The sequence below is a fragment of the Triturus cristatus genome, chromosome 9 (assembly GCF_964204655.1).
Source record: "Triturus cristatus chromosome 9, aTriCri1.1, whole genome shotgun sequence".
NCBI lineage: Eukaryota > Metazoa > Chordata > Amphibia > Caudata > Salamandridae > Triturus > Triturus cristatus.
The window spans coordinates 1,249,649,224-1,249,668,011 of NC_140592.1; positions in this window are offsets into that span (position 1 = coordinate 1,249,649,224).

An 18,788-nucleotide genomic window follows, 5' to 3' on the forward strand; every position below is an offset into this window, starting at 1 on the left:
CTTTTTTGGGGAAAATTTCCTGCAGATTACTGATAAGGCACCAACATCATTAACAAAACAAAAAGCACTCTTTCTAAGGAAGCTCTGACCTAATCGCTACGTTTTATATATATGCAGTCACCACTGTGTCATTGCCGGTAGGATCGAGTTTCTATAGGAAATAGATGTTTTTGGTTTGTTAAGAACATTGGCATAATTTGACATATCTTTACGAAACTTTCTTAAAAAAAAAAAAAAAAGCTTTCCATGTCTGGACTTCAAGCCCAATCCCCCTAACTCTGAAAACAACAGTAAAAGTCCAAAAACACAAAGGGGCAGATTTACAAGGTGTGGCGCATCTCTGCAAATCAGCAGGGATGCGCCAGAAAATTTGCAACAAGCAAAACTACCCTTGCACCACCACGGATGCGCCGCATTTACAATGCTGTGTGCCGTGGCGCACGGATAGGTATCTGCCGGCGTAAGGTTGGCGCAGTGCTAGAGTTGTGTAGCGGGTGCGATGCAACTCCAGCACTGTTCCAACCCGGCCTATCTCTAACATGCTGTGACACTCATTACGCCTGCTTCAAGCAGGTGCAAGGTTTTGGCGCAGCGGCGTCGGAAAAGTGACTGAGTGAAATCTTGTAGATTTCACTCAGGCACTTTTCCGAGGCTTTCCTGCGATGGACCGCCCACACTGCGACCGTACGCCCACATTATACCTGACGCAGGTATAATGTGGCGTAGAGGTTTACGGCATGACACATCTCCCTCGATGCGTCACGTTGTAAATCCGTCGCAGCATGGCGCTTGTTTTACGCCACCACCACATCACAGAAGTGACTCAGCGGCGGCGCAAATGCGTCGCAAGTGCCTTGTAAATCTGCCCCAAAGTGCTGTTAGCAAAAATGCCAGGTGTGTCTCAAATCACATAATGCTTTTTGCCACTTGGTAGCTATGACAATCTTTCTTTTTAAGGAGCTTTAAGGGGTCATGGAAGGGGTTGTGGAGGATGTCAAAACATCTGTTAAATCATCTGTCCTCAACAAGAATGACTGTAATTGTTGGACCTCTTGTAGGAAATGCTGCCAAGAGAAACACATCAGTATTAATGAGCAAAGCTATTTAGTGCCCCATGTCATACCCGAGAAATGTGGGCAGTCATAGCTTTTTAGTCATCATCACTTTTCATATCCCAGAATGCAATTCTCTGTTGGTAAAAAAAAGTCAGGACTCTCAAAGGGCGTGGCACATGAGATGAGGCCACCGGCAGCTACAGAAGAGAGTGAAACCTCATCTGCATTTCACTGCTCACACCGACTCATCGCTCTCTCACAGCAGCGCGTGGTGAGGTTATTGAAGCTGCTAGTGGCTTGTTTTGTTAAATTATTAATTCATATTGCTGCTGAAATGAGGCAGAGAACCCCATCAGTCTTCGCTTTACCGTTATGTGTGGCTTCCAGCCAAGGACAGAGTTCCATTCAAGACTCCCTGGTTTATTTATAAGTACAAAGCAGGGGTAGCCCAGAGAACACCTGCAGCATAAAAGTGCAGTGCACCCCAAGTTCACCTTCAATGCTAAATAGACAAAGATATGATTTTTCACCCAAACCGCGAGGCGTAAACAGGGGCGACCACTGATTCTCTACGGTGCCCCCGGCCTTTGAAATAGTGTGTTCGGTCCTATTCGCCACACCTAGGGCCACATTTACAAAGAGTTCAGGCAATGCAGCGCAGCAAGGAAAGTTGCAGTGAATGTGAGTCAGAGAGAGCAGAATTGCACCGTAGCTACTACGAAGAAGCGTCTATTTCTCTTCACTGACGCACTTTGGCAGCCAACGCAGGAGTCCTGGTGCCTTAGTGCAAGGACATCCGCATTGTGATCAGCCTGGTTGTTGCGCAGGAAGGGCCCCTCTAGAATGCACGACACATGCACAGAGGAAAAAATAACTGAGAAGAGCTAAAAACAATTCTCCCCACCCTCATTGAGGCGCAAATACAGGTCTAATATTCTTTGTAGAAAGGGCTTGGCGGCAAATCCATTGTCGGTTGCAGGGTTTCGCCCATGCACCAATTATGGATCACACCATTGACGCAAAGTAATGCAAGACAATGCATTGCGCGGCACTGCCTTACTTTGGATTACAATCTAATGTAAACAACGACTTGTGTTGGATTGTAAATCACACCACTAGACTTTGCATTGAGTCTGCATTAAAAAAATAACACAAACCCTTTGCTTTGTACATTTTGACTCCCATTTTTCACATAGTTTAGTTCAAGAGTGAAGACTCACCTGTTCTAACTATCTTGGAACTCTGGCACATCACGTCTCCTCTGCAGGTAGTTAGGGGCTTATTTATGAGCCCCTTGCAACACTTTTGTGCTGCCGTTGCGTCACTTTTTGTGACGCAGAGGTGGCATAAATAATGCGCCACGTTGCGCCATATTTAAAGTCTTCTAGGCAGATGCGTCATCTTGTAAACCCCTGCCCCACATTATGCCTGCGTCAGGTATAATGTCTGCATTTTGGGCATTTCCCCGCAAGAAAGCCTCATAGAAGTGGCGTATTGAAATCTATAAGATTTCAGTGTGTCACTTCTAGGACGCCATTGCCTCATGGCAGACAAAGGGTGATGCAGTGCATTAAGGATAGGCCTCCCCCACGCACTGCTGGATTGACTGGATTGTGACACAACTCCAGCAATGAGTGACTTTTGCGCCAACAGATACATCAGGATTCCTGATGTATATGTCTTTCCTTGCGACATGGAGCACCAAACATTGAATACAGCGCATCCATCGTGTCGCAAGGAGGGCGCAGTGAAAACTGTTGCATGGCTGTTTTGTCGCACCGATGCAACAGTTTTTTCAGAAATGAGGCTCTAAGTGTGCATTACACTCACAACAAGAAAATTCCACTTTGAAATTCAACACTTGTAAAGTGACCCATCTAAACAAAAAAACTTGAAATATTCAAAATTTGAGAATAAAAAAGATTCTAAAAAACAGGAAAATTAGGGAAGGAGGACATCAAAGACAGTAAGAGGCATACCACCCTCACAGAAAAAAGAATATGGGGAAAAAATTAAAAGGCATAAAAAGAAGCTGAAGGTGCAGGAGTAACCGGGTGAATATGAAAACAAGCTTTCGCAAAGCCAATAGGTCAAGTCTTTGGGACCTATTGCCCTTTTCAATGCAAAAGCACAGCATCGGCAAAAAAAAAGAGAAGACGCAACAGTGCAACAACTGCGTGAGCGCGTACACGTCATGACATCATGTGACTGCATCACTCAGCAGGTGCACCTGTGTGATGATGCAGCCACACGCGCATGCGTACTGAATGACACAGTGCCATTTTAAATATGTTTTATGTACCTATCCGAACTGGCAGACATCACTTGAAGCTGTAAATAAAAAAAAAAAAATAATTAAATGGTGCAAAAACAGAGCGACCCAGATAACAAATAAGACCTTTCGGGGCCTCCCAAAAGTGTAAAAACAAGTATTTTAAGGACCACTCCGGGTAGATGAGCAATGATGGGGCAGGTGCGGAGGAAGCAACAGGGAGTGAGTGTGGGATCAACTGACATGGGGGATTAAATAAACATTTTTAAAAAGCTGGGCCAAGGGTGACAGGAGCAACACAGTGTGCATAGGGTGGGCGGCGGGTATCCAACAGGAAAAGCAGCACCTAAAGGAGAGTGCAAGTGGGGGGAAGGTGAAGGAACATGGATTTCAGTGTGAGTATTCAGGGAGGTAGAGGGCTGGAAAACACATGCACTCTCATAAAGGGCTTAAAGAAAAAGAAAAAAGGATAGGTTCCTAAATGTGAGCAGTGGAAGGATACAAGTCAGTCAAAAGGATGGTAAAGAGGCAGTGCTCAAGGGGAGAACAAAACACAAGTAGAAGAAGGTAAACCAACTCTAAGGGGCATATCAGCAACACCCGGCGATAAATATCGCTCAGCGCTCTTAGCGTGAGGATAATTATCGCCGGCTAGCGTTGATTTTTATCGCTGAGATAGCGTGCTATTAGCAACGCTTATCTCCTCAGCGATAAAAATCCTAGCGCTAACTGCCTAACGTGAGATTATCACTGGAAACCCAGCGATAATCTCACGCAATGTGGCGTTAGCTTGTTGATAGGGACTCACAAACTTAGCCACGATATCCGCCTTCCATAGGATATCATGGCTAAGTCAGTCCTGAAGCAGGCGTAAGGAAAGTAGCGATAACAGGGGTTATCGCTACTTTTCCTGACGCTATGCTTCATTGCGTGGGGCTTGATAATTGGAGAAATGTCGCTTAGCGACATTTCTCCTGTCATGTCAGGTCAGGAACGCCCACTTTGCATCTCATTAGAGATGCAAAGGTGGGCGTTAGGAATCCTGACTCTAACGCAAGGTTTCACGCGTTAGCGTGACCTTGCTGATTAGGCGATAAAATTATCACCGCTTTTTGGCCGAAAACGGCCGCAAAAGCGGCGATAATTTTTTATCGACAGCTTGTAAATATGCCCCTAAGTTTCTGGGGAGGTCCTAGAGAAGTTCTCGCCTATTAGAAAATAATAGCGTGTCTGAAAGGCAAGAATGAAGGGAGAGGTGTAAGAGAAAAAAAGAAGAGATATTAGGGTTTATCACCGAAAAGAAAAAAATAAAGAAAAAAAACCAGGATGTAGTGAACAAGGGAGCATGTAGATGAGTATTTCAAGTTATAATAAAAAGTAAGCACCAAAAGGAGTACACATTTTGAAGTAATAAAACTTACCATCAATATATTTGAATAATTACGTATATTTGCTCAACGTGCTGCCTTCCCATGAAATACTGGAAAGAAACCTGCAGAGAAGCAAGCCCTCCGCATAAGAAAACCCATTTATTTCCAGACCAGGGCACTTTCCTGTCCCCTCCCCCTCCTCCATTATCCTCCAACACCCGCTGGGCTCCGGCAGTGCTGTAAAGTTACAATGTTACAGGTATAGTGTCTCAATGTTACAGGTATAATGTCTCAATGTTACAGGTATACTGTCTCAAAGTTACCGGTATAATGTCTCAATGTTACAGGTATAATGTCTCAAAGTTACCGGTATAATGTCTCAATGTTACAGGTATAATGTCTCAAAGTTACCGGTATAATGTCTCAATGTTACAGGTATAATGTCTCAAAGTTACAGGTATAATGTCTCAATGTTACAGGTATAATGTCTCAAAGTTACCGGTATAATGTCTCAATGTTACAGGTATAATGTCTCAAAGTTACCGGTATAATGTCTCAATGTTACAGGTATAATGTCTCAAAGTTACAGGTATAATGTCTCAATGTTACAGGTATAATGTCTCAAAGTTACAGGTATAATGTCTCAAAGTTACCGGTATAATGTCTCAATGTTACAGGTATAATGTCTCAAAGTTACCGGTATAATGTCTCAATGTTACAGGTATAATGTCTCAAAGTTACAGGTATAATGTCTCAATGTTACAGGTATAATGTCTCAAAGTTGCCGGTATAATGTCTCAATGTTACAGGTATAATGTCTCAAAGTTACAGGTATAATGTCTCAATGTTACAGGTATAATGTCTCAAAGTTACAGGTATAATGTCTCAAAGTTACCGGTATAATGTCTCAATGTTACAGGTATAATGTCTCAAAGTTACCGGTATAATGTCTCAATGTTACAGGTATAATGTCTCAAAGTTACAGGTATAATGTCTCAATGTTACAGGTATAATGTCTCAAAGTTACAGGTATAATGTCTCAATGTTACAGGTATAATGTCTCAAAGTTACAGGTATAATGTCTCAAAGTTACCGGTATAATGTCTCAATGTTACAGGTATAATGTCTCAAAGTTACCGGTATAATGTCTCAATGTTACAGGTATAATGTCTCAAAGTTACAGGTATAATGTCTCAATGTTACAGGTATAATGTCTCAAAGTTGCCGGTATAATGTCTCAATGTTACAGGTATAATGTCTCAAAGTTACAGGTATAATGTCTCAATGTTACAGGTATAATGTCTCAAAGTTACAGGTATAATGTCTCAAAGTTACCGGTATAATGTCTCAATGTTACAGGTATAATGTCTCAAAGTTACCGGTATAATGTCTCAATGTTACAGGTATAATGTCTCAAAGTTACAGGTATAATGTCTCAATGTTACAGGTATAATGTCTCAAAGTTACAGGTATAATGTCTCAAAGTTACCGGTATAATGTCTCAATGTTACAGGTATAATGTCTCAAAGTTACCGGTATAATGTCTCAATGTTACAGGTATAATGTCTCAAAGTTACCGGTATAATGTCTCAATGTTACAGGTATAATGTCTCAAAGTTACAGGTATAATGTCTCAATGTTACAGGTATAATGTCTCAAAGTTACAGGTATAATGTCTCAAAGTTACCGGTATAATGTCTCAATGTTACAGGTATAATGTCTCAAAGTTACCGGTATAATGTCTCAATATTACAGGTATAATGTCTCAAAGTTACAGGTATAATGTCTCAATGTTACAGGTATAATGTCTCAAAGTTACAGGTATAATGTCTCAAAGTTACCGGTATAATGTCTCAATGTTACAGGTATAATGTCTCAAAGTTACAGTTATAATGTCTCAATGTTACAGATATAATGTCTCAATGTTACAGTTATAATGTCTCAATGTTACAGGTATAATGTCTCAATGTTGCAGTTATAATGTCTCAATGTTACAGGTATAATGTCTCAATGTTACAGGTATAATGTCTCAAAGTTACAGGTATAATGTCTCAAAGTTACCGGTATAATGTCTCAATGTTACAGGTATAATGTCTCAAAGTTACAGTTATAATGTCTCAATGTTACAGATATAATGTCTCAATGTTACAGGTATAATGTCTCAATGTTACAGGTATAATGTCTCAATGTTGCAGTTATAATGTCTCAATGTTGCAGTTATAATGTCTCAATGTTACAGGTATAATGTCTCAATGTTACAGGTATAATGTCTCAATGTTACAATGCTCCGGGGTTATAAAGTTACGTTGCGCTGTTACAAGGAGGCATTGAGCTGCGGACCGTGAGATCCTATTATTGAAACTTGCCACTGGCTCAAACACCCCAGTCAGCGTCCCCGTTTGCACCAAGATGTCCACATTTTGAAGACCTGGCTATTCAGACTACCTTAGAGACTGGTGCAAGCCTCTCTCCGTTCTATCTCTTGTGCTTGTAGGACGCTAGCGCCGGCACAATTCCGTTGGAAGTAGCTGTTGCGCTTTATAAAATATTAATAATAATAATAATAATTGTTTCTGACTCCTTTAACTAGTAAAGTTAAGAAAATACATCTCCACTTTTTTTTTAAGTGAGGATGGAAGTATGTTTGAGACAAAGTCAGTTTGGACATAAATAGTATTTATTTTATGAACACACACACGCACACACACACACACACGCACACGCACGCACACACACACACACACAAGCACACACACACACACACACACATACTTGCACCCCCAATAGTTATAAGGAATTATAAGGAAATAAGCATGATATCTATGCTTAGGATTAGGAATTGTTGGATAGTGCGTTTTCTCTATTGTGCAAGCAGACAAGCATGGCTCTGTCCTTTATTCGCACCCTTGCAAAGCTTCGGTAGTGCGCCCCATGAGCATCAGTTGCCTGGTCAGTGTGTCATGGGTCCTAGTGCAAGGAATGACATGATAGCCCCTGGCTTCGGTTTGAATTAAAACATGCAGCCACAATTAGGTTTTAGCGGACCCATCAGGGCTCAGGGCCCCGGTGCCACTGCGCCTGCTGCACCAATGGAAGCTACGCCCGTAAGTAGTGTAGACCTCTGCTGATTGGTTGGAGCATGCCCAGGAAGGGACACATCATGTACATGATGGTCAGATGACAGGGAGCCGCCCCATCCCCTTGCTCTGTGAGCAAGAGCAGTGGGTGCAGTGAGCCACCCCCCCCGTCACTGAGCACCAGGGACACTGATTGCACCAGTGACAGCTCCACCCATGAAGTGTCTCAGTGTCCCTCAGCATTTGTCTGCATGCCCGGGGACGTTCAGTAATGATGAGCTCACCACGGGTAAGCAAAGACGGCCTCATTTACACCTTTGCGGCATAGGGCAGCGCCGCAAGGCTTCTTGCGGCGCTGCCCTGCATCGAAAGGAAAGCCAGGAACACGCCATATTAATGAAATACGTCACATTCCTGTCCTTGCTGCCTGCGCCGGCGCACACATTGGTGCCTAGCGCCAAGGCAGGCACCCTTGCACCACGGTGCAAGCCTGCCTCCGTTGCAAGCAGGATTGTTTTTGTGCTGGAAGGGGCACCTTCCTGCACAGAAACAATTCTAAGAGGAATTTTCCTCTTTCTAGCTGTGCTGCAGAATGCAGCACACATGGAAAGAGGACAAAAAGAGGAGAAATGAAGTTATTTCTCCTCGTTATGCTTCCCCAGAGGAGGCGAACAGTTTTGATGCATTTCCAGGAATACAGACCCTTGTAATCTGGAAATGTGTCAAAACCCCTGGGTGTGGCACATGAAACCCAGCGCAACGCCCAGGGAACGCCTCCTTGACGTGTAGTAAGGCAATCGTTGTGCTCTGTCTTGCCTTACGCCATAGCAATAATGCCATGCGAAGCCATGCGAGGCGGCTCTGCGTCGCCTCATAGATATGACTGAGAGGCATGCGCCACTGGAGATTCATAAAAAGTGGCGCTCCCATAGCGCAGGCTTCTTGTAAAGAACCCCCAGAGGGTCCACTCTGAACCCGTCTCAGAGCCTCTTTTTTGACCTCAGCACCGGAAGAACCCGCCCACTTGAAGCTCTCTCCGTGATATATCCTCAGTCTGAGAATACCAGAAACGTCAAAGAGTAGAAGAGTTTTACAAATGTTTACTTTCTACATTGTTGTGGGCGAGCAGAGGAGTAGAACTGTGACGGGAAAGAGAAGGATTTAGAGTAAAGGAGAGTAAAGGAATGTAACTGCATCGTTAAAACCCAGAATACTACATTGTCATTTGTGCAGGTCTCCGTAGAACCAACTTTATTAGGGGCATATTAACAAGCCAGGCGATAAAATTATCGCCGCTTTAGCGGCAGAAAACTGCCGCTAAAATGGCGATAATGGGCTTCATAATATGCTCTATGGAATTCCAATTGAAGCTCAGGTTAGATGTCCTTCACATATAACATGGGCTTCAATTGGAATTCCATAGAGCATATTATCAAGCCCATTATCGCCGTTTTAGCGGCAGTTTTCTGCCGATTAAGCGGCGATAATTTTATCGCCTGGCTTGATAATATGCCCCCCAGTCCGATAAAGTTATATTCCAACCATGACCAATTGACTATAGAGCGAGGTATGCAGCGCGCACAGAACCACCTGAGCTATCTTCATCACTGACGATTCCATCCATGGACCCCACAAGTACCAGTGAAACCGCCGGCTCATCTCTGCAGCGCCACCTGCTGGTCCATCTCCGATGACTTGGCTCCAGTCAGAGAGACGCTAATGTGACTATGGCCAGCTGCACACATTGTTTGCATAAAAACAGCCTCATGTATGTGCATCACATTCCCGGTTCTTAAACTAATTAAGAAGTAATTGATTTGGAAGGCAGCTGCCGGCCTCAGTTTGCTATCTCTCAGCAAGAACATTTGGGCCAGAAGAAGAGGATGGGCAGGTTGGAAAGAAGGAGAGAACGACACTGCTACTCCAGGCCATTAAAAGTAGGGGTGCAACTAGACTCGACTCTCGGCGGGAGGCTAACTCTTCAGTCAGTGACGGGGACAAGCATCTCAAGCAACGGAGGCGGAGACATCATTATAGCCTTCATGAGGGAAAGAGGTGCCAAGCTGGAGTTTAAACGTATTAGACAAACAGAATCCTAGCATGAGTGACAGGCGGGAGTCCGTGTTCATCCCTGGACTCCTCACTTGGGCTCAGTGGATCGTGGCGGGCCCACTTGCTGACGCCATATTGTTGTTGGACACTGTTGGATCCTTTTACTGCATATGGATATTTTAATTTGTGACACGTTGATTTTGCTGTGGTTAGATATCCATTTTTTGACGTTGAGAAATTGTCCGCTTAAGAATGAGCCAAAGTCAGATGAGTTTTCATAATTAAGTATGATTTGTTTATTATCTGCTTAGCAGGAACACTTGAGGTTGAAGGGGCAGACTGGGAGCAATAGGGAGCGAGAGTGAATGTTGAAGGGGAGGTGAAGATGTCCAGTACATTGGTTGTGAATTGAACGGAGCCGGCATGAAGGGAGCCGTGAGATGATGGTCCGTCTGATAGGAAAGACGCGATCTGCCTCACTTATACGCCCTGCGCTCCGATGCTGTCAAGTCTCTGTAGATTCCTGGGATGGTGAACAGTATCAAAGGCGAGGGAGAGGTCAAGCAATAGGTGGTGTTGCTCCAGTTTTAATCCACTGTTGTTTCAAAATCATTGCATGGGGAAATCACCGCTGCCTCTGTGCCTCACCCATACCAGAGTCTGTGTTGGTATCTGGAGGCAGGTTATATTGTCTGAATGCAGGTCTGTGCTTTGAGGCAGATCTTTCACTCAGTCTATCTTTGGGTATTGGACAACGGTTAGAAGGATCTCTTGGGTCAAAGCCCGTTTGGTTTAGGGAGGGTTTTCTGTAAGGCATTTAGAGTTCCTTTAGGATAATACCTAGATTCAATGAGTCTTTGTCTGTTCTGACGGGCGTGGCTGCAGAGATAGTCATTGACATGCGTCTGCAGGCGATTCTAATGGCCCACAAGCATTTACAACATTTATGAAGGCTTGATGAAGCCTCGATGAGATTAAAGGTGAGTGACTGTAGATGTTTCTCTGTTTTGTTATCTGGTAAACTGTATTAAGCTTCTGGGTTGTGGTTGAGCAGGGGGAAGGGTTGCAAGAAGAGTGAATTTTGTGGGTGAGACATATTGCAGGTTTCCAAACAGCATGGGCCAGTGGTGAGGAGGACTTCAGCTGCACTGCCAAGGACGCAAGATGTTCTAAGGTACTACCACTTCAGGTATTTTGGCTGGTCGACCCTTTTAACTCTGAAACTCATCGGGCTGAGCTGTTGTTTGCAACTTTGAGGCCTTTCATCGGGTCTCTCTGTTCAAACCATTTGCCCCATGTTAAGGGCTCATGGTTACTCTCAGATCTGCAGGCGGTAATCTCTCCACGGCATAGGGCAGGTTCCCCTTCAGCAAGGCAGCCAGCAGGTCACAAGGAATGTTCACTTTACTTGCTCCAGCCAGCTTCTCTTGCTGCCAACTCATTGAAGAAAAGAAAACAAAATTTTCAAGCTACTCACCATTTAGAGGGTGGGGAGAGGCTGTTCCTGCACTGTGGAGAGGTGTAAAATGATCAGAAATAATGTATATTTACATCAATGATCAAACATTGAGACACAAATCTGTGCTTGTTTAGCATCCACAAAAAAGCATAAGTAAAAGTATACGTAGTGAAAAGGCCTTAAGATAAGCCGTATTAATTTAGGAATTGCCTGAACATGCTATTGGACTAAGAATGTACCCTGCGGGGTGTTCAGTCATGTTGCCATGTTCGGGGTGCTTGGCTGTGACCCACATGTCTCAGTTTTTGATTTTGGCTCTAGGCTTACGCTAATATAACATATGCAGAGACAGACCCCAGTCCCTGACACAAATCAAGTCCTGCAACTGTCCCGTGTCCTGGACGGGTGCACCAATGGGGCTCTCATTTTGCTGACAGTGCACTACCGCCCCGTTATGGTTTTAGCATGTACAGAGGTGGTGGCAGCATTCCGTGTTTGTGAATCCATACTCATGATCACACCTTCTATCTGTGTAGGCGGCCACACTTGTGTAAAGTTCTGCATCAATGTGTAACTTAGATCCTAGTACTAACCCCCACGTGGATTGTGTGTGTTTGTTGTGACAAGTGCATGCAGTGTGTGCATTAGTGAGCCAGAGTAATAGAGGCCTGCTCTTGTGCACAAGAGTATTGCTGTCATTCCTTAAAATGCAGGGAGGCGACAAGGTTCCTTTAAAATTAACTTCAGCAGCCCCTGCTGAGTGGAGCAACTGATTCGTGTTCCTGTGGTTCTGTCATGTGGTGGGTGTTCGGGGCGGGACTCTCGTCTGTGTTCAGGGTGGGAGAGATCATTTAGGTGAAACCAGCCTTTTCTCTTCATCCTGATCCCTGTTCAGTGTGGCTGGTGAACAACCACTTGCAGAAGCTTCACGCCTCCTTGGGCCTCTGTTGTAGGTACTCCAGGCTGGAGATTACCCTGCTGTGAGAAGCATCACTCTACGCAATGCTCGACTGGAGAATAGCCTGGAGAGGACACTTGACAGAAGACCCACCTCAACCCTGTTTTGAGATTGTGGACCGAGAATCCACGTTCCTTATCTGCATAAAAGTGGGAGTTACTGACATCTTTGTTGCTCCAGTTTCAAGTCCTTTCACCAAGGAAGGGAGTATTCCACAGCATACTTTGAGGACTGCTGTGCAATAACCAAACTGGTGTCTATGTGACAGCAAGCTTCCCAGAGCAGAGGGTACATCAACTGGAGTCTCTACTTGCTGTAAGAGCTTAACCACTGGCCTGAAGCGCCTGGAAGCCTGCCAGTCTGCTGAGAGCGTGAAGGAGCCTGTCAAGCCGCAGGAGGTGTGACTGTCCAGGAAGTGCCAACAAACTGCCAGACTCTAGTTTGAAGGGAGAAAGAAGACTTCAGAAAGCGATCTGAGAGTGCAAAGAGGGTCATTGCCGTCTCTCCAGAAGTGCTGTTCCAAGAAGGAATCACAAGCAAGCAGCCGACCTTGCAAAAGGATCAATCACGGTTGATCTTGCGGCTTAAATCAAGAGCTGTGCCCATGGGGATGTAGCCACCGAAACCCAGAGCTGTTCCTGTGGCTGACGTCCACACAGAAGTCAATCAAGTTTTATTCAGTGCATGGTATTCAACCATAATAGCATTCTACTAAAAAAATTACCATTTCTAGGAATCATTAAATGTGTACTCAAACAATTTTTCTTACATACGTACATTCCAGCTACAATTTCTATGCAAGTTACTACTCCTATATCGATCACAATTTCTATCTCATAACAGAGAAACTATTATTAAAACAAGGACATTTGATCATTACTAAATTAAGAAATAAAACATTCATAAAATTAGCATATAGAAACATTTTAATCCATATGAATATTAAAAAACATAATTTCCCTATTTAAAAACTACATTTATAAAAACTAGGACTCAGGGTCTAGGGTCTGTGGTAAATATTTCATTACCGGTACTATTTTTTATGCGGTAGAGTCTAGTAAGAATAACTCAGTAAATATAAGAGGCAGAATCCGTGGTATTAGAGGTTCTAAAAGGCTTTATTCCTCTACAAAGGAATTACAGTTCGAACTGTAGGCTTCAAATTCCATCACCACGAAGGTTCAGGAAGGGAAGGCAATACATTATTGACAAGTAATGATATTTATATGAAAAGTATTACATTAAGACAGATGCAAGAGGCGTAACAGCTGATAATACAGATAATGATACACATACGTAATGAAAAAAGGCGTAAACATAGGCGTAACTAAAAACGTCATTAAACATGATGTCACAAGTGGGTGGATCCATGAGAGAATCCTGCAATGTCAGCAGAAATATTTGGCAGAGATGCACGCGCAGCCGCATGACGTGTGATTGACGTGCAACTAGAGGGTGAAGGGGACTTGACATTTAGCTCTACATGTGGAGACAGAAGTCTGAGGGGTCATGTCAACCTAATCCCAAATCATATCTAATATCTTATGTTTAAAGAACTGTATTATCCAAAAGGAAAGGTCTCTATGATGGAATCTATTCTATACTGACTGTTAGTGCGTGTACAAGCGTCTAAGTGTCTACATGAGATGCGAGGGGGCAGGAATCTTCCATGGTAACAGGGGCTATGAATTACTTGCATGAGGACAGTGAGGCCTGGCCCTTTGCACGGTAGCTGGAAGAATGTTTACCTAAACTACTAGACAGGAATGCATCGGATGAGGAGCGGAGCAGATAATCTTGAAGGTGAAATACAGTTTTTGGCAGGCAACAGGCTGGATCAGGCACCGTTAGCCGCGCAGGGAGTAGGACAAAGTTCATGGATACAGATGCAGGCTCGGACTGGAGCTTTCAGAGGCAGAAGGCAGGAAAAGGCTTGATGGCAGAATTCAGGGCCTACTCGCCTGAATCTGTAAAATGTGGAAAGTGAACCACATAAAGTCGGTGGCCTTTCATACTTAGGAATGGAATATTAGACCCATTCATGGCGAATCTGAAAGAGGACATGTTGACGGTGGACGCACATGTATTTGCGTCTTCATAACTGGAACTGGAGGGAACATACATGTACTTATAGCATGCACATGGAGCCGTTGGGGTCTACGATAGGGGACATAACTGATCACAAAATTCATATTTCCTCATTCCCTCCTTGTCCCCTACGGACCCTCAGGAGATATCGATCTTCATCAATCCATCGATCTGTTCATATAGCATCATTTGTTCTTCTTTCTTCTTCCGGGATCTTGAACGAAAACTTGGATGCGGGATACACGATGTGGCACACAGACCACAAATCGCTGGCCCACATTGTAGACATAAGCAGCAACTGAATAGTATGAGAAAGCCAATACCTAGGAAGGATAGGATCCTCCATCCCCAGGCTGACAACACGCTCCAGAACCAACCGGACCAAGTCCAGGTGCCTGGACTCTGGTGTATCTGGCTTATAATCTTATGAAGGCGAGTTATGGCTTTATATACTGACGGCGAGTTTTCTGGTATGAAAACACAGCAACTTGATCCGATGACCCTACAAGCTCCGCCCCTATCGGCCAGGATGACGTCAAGGACAAGACGATTTTGAAGCACAACAATCCGCATAGCAGACTGCTCTTCTGTTAAATTGCCTAAGGCGGAAGTAGTCTCGTTCACTACTGCTTCAAGGGTTCTAGTTAATCTACGTATCAGCTTACTATTAGTGACTGTACCTATATAGGGAAAGAAACCTTTATTGAAATCTGTGTATTGCTCCCATGCCGTTTCAGTGTAATCGACAATCGGGAGATCTCTCTGCTCTCTATTGTGTACTAAATGGGTATTTCTGTGATAGTCAGGAGGGGCTAGGAAGACAGGTGGCAGAAGGAATGCTATGTAACAGGTACCATCCCAATCTAGAGGTAGACGTATATATGCGGTCTGGCCACATATGAAGTAGGAATGACGGGAAGCTCTGAATGTAGACTTGCCTTGATCACTGAATTTTATTACAGTGGTGCATTTACTATGGCCCATGTGTATGGAACCATTCTTTCTTACACATAATTCCCCTTTAACTGGGAATACTGACATAGCGGATAAGATTGGCGTAGCTTCGGATTCAACATTCAGAATCATGAGGTTAAGTGTAAAATTACCTAATCCATATACTTCATTTTCTAGATCAGTTCCTGTTCTTTTGGGAAGTCCCTCCTTGTTAGGGTAGCAGACTTTAAGCAAAACTAGGTTCAGGTTTCCCCATACCCAGTTGTCTTGATAAACTACTGAATTTGAATCTAGGGAATTAATCAAACTAAACCATGCTCCACAGGAGCCATTGTGTGTGAACGGATACGGAAAGAGGGGCAAAACTCCCTTATAGTTCTGATAGGGAGGGAGTCGGCCACATATCCAACAATTTGTAGCATTGCTGGTCTGATGGGAATGATGTAACATACTAATAAAAGTGTTGTTGCGCAGCGCAAATCTATAAGACAACTCATGCAGAGGTAATTCGCTAAAAGAATGTTCAGCAGTAACATTGTAAGCACGCTTAGAAATAGGGTAATACATATGTAGTAATATACTAGAAATGATGATCAGAAGACTTAGAAAAAACAAAATTAATAATGTAACTGTGCAGTGACTACGAAGCGATTTACAGTACGCATGTTTTTTAAGCTTTATCTGTCTATTTCTCTCTCTATTTCGGTCTAGAGGATACATGTCAGAGACAAATTCAACCGATTCACCTTGGAGAGGACTTAAACAATCAAATTGTCTGACTTGCTAGACCTTAGTTTCAGTTTATAGAGTTCGTGTTTTGTCTGTTCAACCAAGGGGAGCTTTGAGTCTGTCTGTGAGGGAATGCAGGGCTGAGTGTTCACATCGAACGGTAGTCCATAGAATTTCTTGATATGACTCGAGTGCAACCACCCTTTACGTCCCTCAACATTCACGGCTGTCCTTGTTGTCAGCAAGACGAGTTTGGGCGACTTCCACCTGGGCTCCAACTGGGTCTTCCGGTCGAAATTCCTCACAAGAACCAGATCACCTGGAACCACGTCATGGGGCTTTACCTCAGTGTTATCGGGAAAAGCTGCAGCTACCTGTGAACGACAAGATTGTAGTGCAGACATCAAGGAAGCCAGGTAATCTGTCAGCATATTACAGTCAACATCAGTGATTTTGCGAGGTATAGGCGTCCCCCACATATTTGGTGGTCTACCGAAGATCACCTCGTACGGGGATAGCCCTGTTCGAGAATGTGCTACCATTCTCATGTAAAAGAGCGCAACTGGTAAGGCTACTATCCAATCGACACCTTTTTCTCTACATATTTTGGACAATCTGATTTTCAGAGTTTGATTATGACGTTCCACAAGACCTGCTGCCTCGGGATGTCGAACACAGTGGAATTTCCATTGGTAACCTAACAGAAGTGAAACGTGTTTCATTAGTTCGGATGAGAATGGCTGGCCGTTATCTGAGTACACGACACGTGGTAAACCGAATCGTGGGAAGAATTCTCGAACTAGCTGTTTGGCAGTAGTCGGGGCAGTGTAATCTGAAACCGGGTAGGCTTCTGTCCAACGGGAAAGAGCACAAACAAATACGAGAACATATTTGAATCCTCGACATCGTTCCATTTGGATATAATCCATCTGGAGGACTTCAAAAGCATGATCGGGAGGTTGAAATCCACCCTGCTCTACGGGGATGCTTTTACCTGGATTAAACTGACAACATATCATACAGGTACGTACTTTCTGTTTGGCTGCTGCTCGCAAGTGTTTGTTGAACCAAATGTGTTGAATGCTGTCTAGCATAGCTTTTTCTCCTAGGTGCGCTGGACTATGGATTGTGTTAATGATGACTTGAACCATGGAGTCGGGAAGAAACCATATAGATTTTTCCTTCGTCATCCATCCTTGATCCGTTTGGATCCCTCCTAATTCAGTCCATTTCTTTATTTCTTCTGTTGTAGCATGTGTCTGTATGTCAATTACATCAAGGGCGGGATCCTTAACTGTCATGCAATGTGTTGGTGTCTGAACTATTGTCTCTGTCGTGTCAGTTGTATGAGTCTGATTCTGAGCAGTCTGTTTAGCTGTTCTGTCAGCTAGGTCATTACCCTGAGAAATGATGTCGGTAACTTTTGTATGAGCTTTGCATTTCATAATCGATATTGCAGTAGGTAGGTGAATCGCGTCTAATAGAGCTTGAATGAGGGGTCCGTGTTGGATGTGGGCACCGTGAGAAGTTAAATAACCTCTCTCTCGCCACAGTACGCCGAAGTCATGGACGACTCCGAATGCATAAAGTGAATCTGTGTATATGTTGACTTTCTTATCTTTGGCTTGAATACAGGCTTGTGTCAGAGCGATGAGCTCTGCTGCTTGAGCTGACAAAGTGTTAATACAATTTGTTTCAACGACTTCAGTGTCTGTTGTGACTGCGTACGCGGCCACTAACTCTCCTGTACTTGTTCTCATACATGAACCATCTACATACAATGTCAGGTCTGGATCTGATAAAGGGATGTCTGTCAAGTCTTGTCTGGGTTTCGTCGTGATAGTAATGACTTCAATACAATCATGTGCTAATGGATCTGTTCCATTTACTGGCAAAAGTGTGGCAGGATTTAATGTATTACAACGTCTGATTTCTATGTGTGGTTGGAACAATGTTAATTCATAACCGGTGAGTCTTGCTATAGTCAAGTGTTGTGTTTGTGTGCGGTTCAGGAGAACCTCTACTGCGTGTGGTACTTGTACTGTCAATTGATGTCCTAGCACTATGGCATCGCTTTGTCTGATTGCTAAAGCTGTTGCTGCCACCAATTTCAGGCACGCAGGAAGAGCCTGAGCTACTGGATCTAATGTACTAGAGAAATAAGCACATGGTTTGTGTGATCCTGCTTGTTCCTGAGTGAGTACTGACAAGGCAGTACCTTCGCGTTCTGTAACAAATAGTGTAAAAGGCTTACTGTAACATGGTGTTGCTAAAACAGGTGCTTGGCATAAAGCTTTCTTTAAGCTTTCAAAGGCATGTGTATGTTCTTGAGTCCAAGGGAGGACAGTCGATGTAGCTGTCTCCTGTGTTGTCAACTGGATGAGTGGTTTTGCTAGAAATGCATATTGAGGGATCCACTGCCTACAGTATGAAGTGAGACCTATAAAAGCCCGCACCTCCTTTTGTGTCTTGGGTGGTAGCATGTTAGCAATTAACTGGATGCGATCAGGTGTAAGCTGTCTTCCCTCCTTGGACAGCGAGTGCCCAAGGTAAACAACTTGCTGGACACAGAATTGCAGCTTAGAAGGGGACACCTTGTGCCCCTTGTCGGCCAGAAATTTCAAAACCGTCAGTGACGCAGTTTCACATTCAGGTTCGCTTCGGGCGGTGATCAGCAGATCATCGACATATTGAAGCAAGGCAGTGTTAACTGGCATGTGGATACTGTCAAGTTCTCGTTTCAGTGCTTGGCTATAGATGCTGGGGCTTTCTGT